This window comes from Capsicum annuum, chromosome 6 (genome assembly GCF_002878395.1).
Source record: "Capsicum annuum cultivar UCD-10X-F1 chromosome 6, UCD10Xv1.1, whole genome shotgun sequence".
Classification (NCBI taxonomy): domain Eukaryota; kingdom Viridiplantae; phylum Streptophyta; class Magnoliopsida; order Solanales; family Solanaceae; genus Capsicum; species Capsicum annuum.
This window is the reverse complement of record NC_061116.1, coordinates 1,403,103-1,412,057: the sequence shown is the minus strand read 5'-3', so window position 1 is coordinate 1,412,057 and position 8,955 is coordinate 1,403,103.

The following is an 8,955-nucleotide window of genomic DNA, read 5'->3' as shown; positions in this document are numbered from 1 at the left end:
AAAAGAGTAGCCCAAGTTGACTCGTGGAAATGTCCAAATTGGATAAAAAAATAAATTGAAATAAAATATAAGGAATAACAATGATTATAATGAAAGATAGGTGCCTACGATTGTTGTGAGAACATGTGCCAATGTATCAAACATTGGAGCTATGACCATCGACTTGTCCCGACTCCAAACTGGAGGCGCCTACCATTCATTGTAATCATTATTAAATTTTTTTTCTAGTTCTACCTCAATTCCTTGTATTAAATGTTACACAAATAATTTAATCCTTCTATCAGTGATACAATTTTGTCATTATTCCACAATTGAAGTGCTAGGAGTATGCTTAGTTATCATTTAAGGCTATCACGAATAGCTTGATACACTTCATTACCATAATCTCTAGACCCTCGAAACTTTTCATCATCCTCATCAATCAATTACTTCTTTCTTGAGAAATCAGAAGTAAATATAAATCGAGTTAAAAGATTGTACCGTGTATATAAAAAAAATACACGACCATGTATACATCTTTGAAGTTCTTTTCCTAACATGTAATGGCCTCTGATCAAGTTCCCCATTCTCGTGACCAATGTTGGAGTCACCTTAGATGAAGTAGGGTCCAAAAATTTTGTAACTGGCTTATTATGTGTTGGGTTCGTGATACGGGCACGACCACGAAGATAGACATATGTGAGATGTATTGAACCCGAGACTTGGAGTGTACAAGAGAAGTGCAAAGGAGGACCTAAATAGGCACCAAAACCGTCCAAACCCTACACTCCAAGGGCGCCTAAATGAAGCATTTGACTAAGGGGACTTTTTGAACATTTCACATCTTATTTTGTAATACCTATAAATATAACAATTTAGGGTTTCTTTCCTAGGATTTTGATGATATTGAAAGTTGTAACACTTCGAAACATTTCTCTCTTGTGAGAAGGGACTTAGGCCGAAACTAGGTCAACACTAAGTGTGGATTCACTTGTGTTGTTTTCTTGCTTGAACGTTGGGTGCTTGGGAGATTGAGGCCCCCCTTGTGTCCACGAAGAGTGTAGGTGTTTCTATTATCATTGTATTAGTGTTCTTTGTGTTTGAAACACACTTAGGTTCTTGGTTTATGTAATAGTGGATGTCACACTATCTATCTTTTCATATGTTGTACTTCTTGTTCTTGTTCTAGTTAAGCCGTGACTTGTTATTTTGTTGTTATTCTTGTCATATTGTTGTTCCTATTGTGTTGTTGCTGTTTTGGTGATAAAACACCATGTTATCTTGATGTTATTATGGTGTTCTTGGCTTGGACTTGTTTCCAACAAGCTCTCAGCTTTGTTGTTGTTGTTAATCTAGTTTGGTTGGCTGTTTTGGTGCAATCCCTTGTTTGGTTTGTATCAGTTCGAGTCTCCACTTTGATATATGTTTTCTTTTTAGCCTTATTTGTCAATAAAAAATGTTACTGAAAGCAGATTTTCTGGACCATGAAAAGGAAGCTTTGGAGCTACTTTTGCAAGTAGATAGCTCCAGGCAGGCAAGAAAAATGGAGAGTGAGAACATGTGTAAGAAAACAAGATTCAGAGGTACTCAAGAGCTGAAAGGTCTTGTGTCTTTTAATATAAAATAAAAAAAAAACAATGGGAGTAAAATTAAGGGGGGAAGTCAGACAGGCATTGATCAATGAAGTTCACACTGGTCTCATGGAATGTCAGAGGCTTGAATAACTAACGGGGAAAAATAAGATTGGTGAAGAGTTTAGTAATAGAATGGAATGTAGACATCATTTCTTTGCAAGAAACTAAACTAGAGGGGAATTTATCAGAGGTAGTAAAACAAATATGGGGAGGTAGATGGGTCACATTTGCATGTCTAGAGGCTAGTGGCACTAGAGGGGGTATTTTGTTGTTGGGGGATAGCCGGGTGTGGCAGGGGATGAGAGAATTCTCTGATGTCATTGAAGACTTGAAGTTGGTTGACATACAGCTTGAAGATTGTTCCTATACTTGGTTTAAGTGGGATACTCAAGAGACAACATCCAGGATTGACGGAATATTGTTTTCAGAAGAGTGGGATGATAGTTTCAACAACTTAAAACAAATGCCTTTGTAAAGGTTAAGGTCAGGTCGTTCCTTTATTTCCTTAAGGGGGAATATGGAATAGGAACAAAAACTACTACAAATTTGAAAATTGGTGGCTAGGCTCGGAAGGTTTTAATGATAGAATCTAATTTAGAATATGAATTAATAAAGCATCTTAAGTCAAGAAGATAAAAATGAAAATTAATCCAAGCAATAATATTCACAAAATACATTATATAAAAATAAATACTTATCAACTAGTAACTATTTATTATCTAGTAAAGTTACCGCGCCTAGTATATATTTGGATTTATTTGATTGATTAATTATGGGAACATTTAAAAGTAGAGAAGTTTATAAATATTGTTTAAATGAATAACATACAAAAATTACAAAAATATAAAGAATTAAAACAAATAATATTTGAAAAACGTAAAGAATTAAAAACAAGGTTAGAAAGATTACAATATAATATAATTGTCGGAGTTAGTAAAAACTCAATAATAGCAAAAAAAGAAGAAATATCAAATTTAGAATCAACAATAGATAGTCTAAAATATATATACAAGCATGATCTATTAACAATTAAATAAAAAATGAACAAAGAAGAATTTATAATAGATGAAAAAATATATGAAAATAAGGATTAAAAATAAAATTAGTATTTTCTAATCTAGGAAGAAGGTACAAGAAAATAGGTGAACATTTATATTTAATGTTAGAAAAAGAAGAATTAAAATTAGAAGATAATTTAGCAGCTATGATAAGAATAGAAAGAGAAAATGAAGAAATAGATAAAAAAAAGAAAATAGATAAAATAAAATAACAAACTACAGAAGAAATACGACAAATAGAAGAAATTAAAAATAATAGGATTGCTGAATTAGAAAAAGAACTACAAATGCTAAAAGATTTGTATGAAAAAAGACAAATAAAAAGAAGAAAAATATAAAGAACAAAAACTATTAATTGAAATAAATCAATTTAAAGAAAAATTAAAAGGAGAAAATAAAGAATTAGAAATCAGTGAATTAGAAATGAATACAATAGATGCTGAAGAAACATATAATTATGACTCGGAAGATAGTGAAACATATACAGAAATTCTAGAAAACATAGGAAAAGTAGAAATAAAGGAAAAAACAAGAAGTAATAAGTAAAGAAAACCTAGAACTAATAGATACAGAAGTAAATACTCTAAATAAAAATATAATACCTAATACATCCGAAATAAGAAAACCAACCTATAATTACAAAAATAAGTTTAAAAGATATAATCCAAAAAACGAATATGATAAATGGACACCAAAACAAATAACTAATTATAACTTTTTAGATTTAGACTGTGTAATAGACACAAATAAAACAATATAATTATGGGTAGGATATATGTCAAAACAATTATTAGATGATAAAATAGATACAACAAATACACCAGAATATATAGAAAAGACATTAATAGGAACAGTAAAATTATGGTTTTTAAACCTAGCCTAAGCAAGTAAAAAAGTATTAAGATCTGATACAAAAACAGAAGGAACATCAACAACTACTAAAATATTACCAACAGAAATATTGAAAAAATATGAAATAGCTATAAGAGAAGAATTTAGTAGTATAACAACAGAAGAACAAAATAAAGAAAAAGATACGAATATGAATTTAATGTTAAAATTAACAATATGTAATATGTGCTATATAGATGAATATACGTGCGCATTTAAAGAATATTATTATAAAGGAACATATAATATAGAAGAAAGTAAAGAAATAAGAAAATTATATTTTAGTAAATTACCTGAACCATTTAGTTCAAAAATAATAAAAAGTTGGGATGAAACAAAATTAGTAGATACTCTAGGAGCAAGAATAACATTTTTACAACAATGGTATAAAAATCTATGTGAAAAATATAGTGAAGAGATAAAAATGGAAAAAACATTAATAAAAAATTTAGCATGTTGCAAAGATATTATAAGAAAAGAAAAAGGCATAAAAAATATAAGAAATACAAGAAATCAAAATATAAATATAAGAAACCAAGAAAAAGCTATTATGTAAAAACTTATAAACATAAAAGACCTTGTAGGAAAAAGAAATCTATAAAAGAATGTACTTATTATAGTTGTGGAAAACTAGGACATTTAGCTAGAGATTGTAAATTACCAAAAAACCTAAAAAAGAAACAAATATCAGAAATAAAAATAGAAAATACAGATTATATGCAAATAGATTATATAGATTATAGATTAGAAAGTGAAGATAGTATATATGAAATTTTGGAAAATGAAAAGATAATGAAATAGATAGTGAATTAGACGAATTAAATGACTGAAGAAGATATAAAAATGAACCAAATAATTGAAGAACATATAAAAATAATAACAAAGGAAGAATAAATAATATTTGATAGTCATATATTTGATGAAATAAAAGGAAAAGAGTTAGATTTAAGTATAGAAAAAATATTTAAAATACCAACAATAAAAAACATATTTAGTAGAAGAAAAGAAGAATATTACGTAGTAAGTCAAAAGGAACATGTAATAGATTGTATATATGCAAAAAGAAGAGCCAGTATACCACTAGTAACAAAAAAATAGTTCATAAAGAAATAAACGATATAAAAAGTAAAGATTCAATAAAATATGTACAGCTTGGAGGAACAGAGATATTGATAAAAGCATGTTTTAGAAAAGGAATAGATACACCAATAGAACTATATTTAGCAGATGATAGAATTATAAAACCTATAGAAAAAAGTATAATAACTGCCATAAAAGGAAAATTAATATATCAAAAATTTAAATTTATAATAAATGCGAATTATTCAGTAGCAATAACAGATAAAAATATAGATAAATCATTAGTATTATATTGAAAAATATCAGTAATAGAACCCCAGGAAGTAAAATATTTATAGCAGGATGTAAAAATCTATATGTATTAACTACAAAACACAATGACAGGAAAAAATAAAATTAATAAAATACAAATAGAAAGTCCTTTTGAACAATTCGTATAAACAATTGATAATAATGATTATAGTTACAGAAATATAGACATAGAAGAAGATTTAGAAATAATAAATGATATAATAAGCACATAAAAAAGAATAGCTCATGAAAAAATAAGCACATAAAAAAGAATAGCTCATGAAAAACCAGAATCATCAAGCTCATAAAAAAGAACAAGTTATGAAACAACTTCAACAATTAATTTAAACCAACATTACATAACAGGAACAATAAATGAAAAAAATATTTAATACTCTTAAACACAGGACAAGAAGAAAATTATATTGCAAAATATCTAGTGAAAGATGAAGAAATAAAATCTAACAGTAATATATGTCCATATCTACGAAGAAGTTTAATAAATGTTAAAGATATAGCAGAAAAAGAGATAATAATAGGAATTACAAAAATAAAAATAGAATTTGAAATAAAGGAAGAAATGCAAAAAACAGACATAATATTAGGAATAAAGTGGTTAGAACAAGTAAAACCATAAAATATAGAACATACACAATTATATATAACATATAACTGAGAGAAGTTATTCTTAAGAAGAGCTTTAACATGACATGAAAATATATGTACTTGTAAAAATAATAGTCGAAGGATATTATAGTAGGTATTATACACCTATGATAGATATAGGAGTAGAAACAAACTTATGTAGATACAACTGTTTATCAGAAAGTAAATGAGATACATTAATTTATTCAACTTGCAAAGAAGTTAGAGACCAAAATATGGAAGACCTTAGAAAATGGGGATTAACACTTCTTAGACTAGAAGAACAACCGTTAACGAGATCTATCAGAAAGAGAATTATTTCAAAAGAAGTTATGGATCAATTTTGTGAAAAAGTTGGCAAAAAATACGAAGACCACATATGCAACAGATGTAGTGGCAAACACAACTTTATTTCAGATGTGATGCTACACTGACAAGAAAATAAAGAAGATAACCAAAGCAGATACCAGGAAGAAAGAGATAAAGACAAAAGACGTGAATGAATTAGCATAACTTTACTTTACGTAAAATCTTGTACAAAGTTTTGATGTAAAGTCTTAGGCATTTAAAGTTTTTTGTCATTTAGTGTTTTATGTCTTCTTTTAAAAGATGAAGACTTTTTTGTAACCATTAATTAGTCTAGCCTAGACTAGTATAGGCTTTGATTTTTCAAGTCATTTTAGGAAACGTGTAAAGAAATCATCTATAAATTTCAGTTATAAATAGAATAACCGAAGGCAGTGCAAAGGCAAGCCTTCATGCGTTGGTAAGATATTTGAAAATAAAAGATACAAGAACGAAGAAAAACAGTTAATGAATATTGCTACAAAGTATTTAACAATTACATAAATTAATGGATATATGTTACGAAAAAAATAAATCATTAAAAGAAATCGAAAATAAACTATATAGTTTATACCTAGAATACAAAAGATTACATAATACTAACGAGGATCCTAGAACACTAGATAATTTAATTACGATAATATCTAATTTAGAATATGAATTAATAAAACATCTTAAGTCGAGAAGATAAAAATGAAAATTAATCCAAGCAATAATATTCACAAAATACATTATGTAAAAATAAATGCTTATCAACTAATAACTATTTATTATCTAGTAATGTTATCGCGCCTAATCCGCACCCCCTACAATTGGTATCAGAGCCTATGTTGTTTAAAGTTAAAGAAGTATATATTTTTGGTTCAACGCATGAAGACTTGCCTTTGCACTACCTTCGGTTCTTCTATTTATAACTGAAGTTTACAGATGATTTCTTTACACGTTTCTAAAATGACTTGAAAAATCAAAGCCTATACTAGTCTAGGCTAGACTAATTAATGTTTACAAAAAAGTCATCTTTTAAAAGAAGACATAAAGCACTAAATGACAAAAAATTTTAAATACCTAAGACTTTACATCAAAACTTTGTACAAGATTTTACGTAAAGTAATGTTATGTTAATTTATTCACATGTCTTTTGTCTTTATCTCTTTCTTCCTGGTATCTGCTTTGGTTATCTTCTTTATTTTCTTGTTAGTGTAGCATCACATCTGGAATAAAGTTGTGTTTGCCACTACATCTGCTGCATATATGGTCTTTGTATTTTTGGCCAACTTTTTCTCAAAATTGATCCATAGCTTCTTCTGAAATACTTCCCTTTCTGATAGATCTCGTTAACGGTGAAGTGTTAATCCCCATTTTCTAAGGTCTACCATATCTTGGTCTCTAACTTCTTTGCAAGTTGAATAAATCAATGCTTGATTCCTCGAATTATATATCCAAATTGGTTTTTTATTTGAATAATTATTAAGTAACTCTGATAATATATTACTTAGTTCAATAACTCTTTTGTTGCGGTAAAATTCTGGTATCTGCGTTTTTGATATCTCGTTTTGTTCACATATTTCTTCCGGAATAATATAATCTCTGGTCATACCTATTTTGACCACATTAATAGTTTGTTTAATTTCGTCTAATAATATTTCTGCTGGTGCGAAATAAAATTGAACATAGAATAATTGTCCGTTGGTAATTCTCTTGTAAGTCATAAATTCTTTGTGAATTTCTGAGATTCCTGCTAACTCTGTTCTATTGGTTGTGTAAATCGTAGATAATAATCCATAATAGTAACATGATTTAATAAAATTTGAATTTGTACCTAGTAGGGCAGTAAGTTTATTATAATTTTGGCATTTCTGCGTAATATATCCTTTTTATTGTGCGGCTAGTTCTTCACTTTGAATAGGTTTGGTATTTAATATGGTTTGTATGGTGTATATGTTGTCAATATATTTACGAGAAGCATAATTGTATGTTTGTTTTTCTTGGTTAAGTGATTCAGAATATGTATATATCTGGGGAGGTGCGAATGATTCTGAATTTTGTATATTTGGTGTGTATATGGTTTTGAAAATATTTGGTTGAGGTTATAATTCTTTTCCTTTGGTATTTCAAGTCTATTTTGAGTGACTATATTTTTCCCTTTAGATGTTCCTGCAGCTGTAATTGAAGTTTCATTAGTAATTTGAGTTTTAAGGTGTTTCTCATCGTCACCTTCTAGGTCTAGTTTTTTAATATGCTCTTCCTGCACAGTATCTTGTTTTTTATAGTGCTCGACCTGCACTTTTACATTTGTAACTTCAGTAGTTAGTGTAATAACTCGTTCTTGTAGTAACTCCATTTGTTTAAACATTTGGAGCAATAAGTCAGTTCAGGTATCTTTGGCATCAAGCTCTTCCATTGATAAATTAGTTTGAGTAGCTTTGTCTTGATAAGTAGTGTTCAATGATATTTTTGTTAGTATTGATTACTTCAATTGTAAATGTAAAATTCAGTATATTTAATACTAGTCTCCAAATTTTCTTTGTCGTAACTGAGTTTTGTATTTTTGTTGTTAGCCACTATCGTACCTGTCTATTATCTGTTCTTACAATAAGCTTGTTATATACAATATATAGTTCAAATGCTATTAAACATTTATATAAAGAACATAATTCTTTTCTATTTATTTTTCATTTTATTTTTGTTTCGTTAAACGTTCCTGAATAATATCTACAGTGATGTTCTAATTTTCTTCTTCATATCGATATTTGAGTACTCCTCCATAACTATATTCACTTGCATCAGCTTCTACTATATATGTAGATTTTTTATTTTCATCTGAAAATTATAATTTTGATAATTTTTTACAAAGTAATTTTATTTTCTGTACCTGTTTTTTGTCTTCTTCATTATAGCTATATTCTACATCCTTTTTTTAATTTTTTCTGTAATGGTTTTAGTTTTCTGCTAATTTTGGAATATATTCTCTTACTTGGTTTACTAATCCTAAAAATGATTGTGATTTCTTTTTTGCATTTAATTCTTCATCT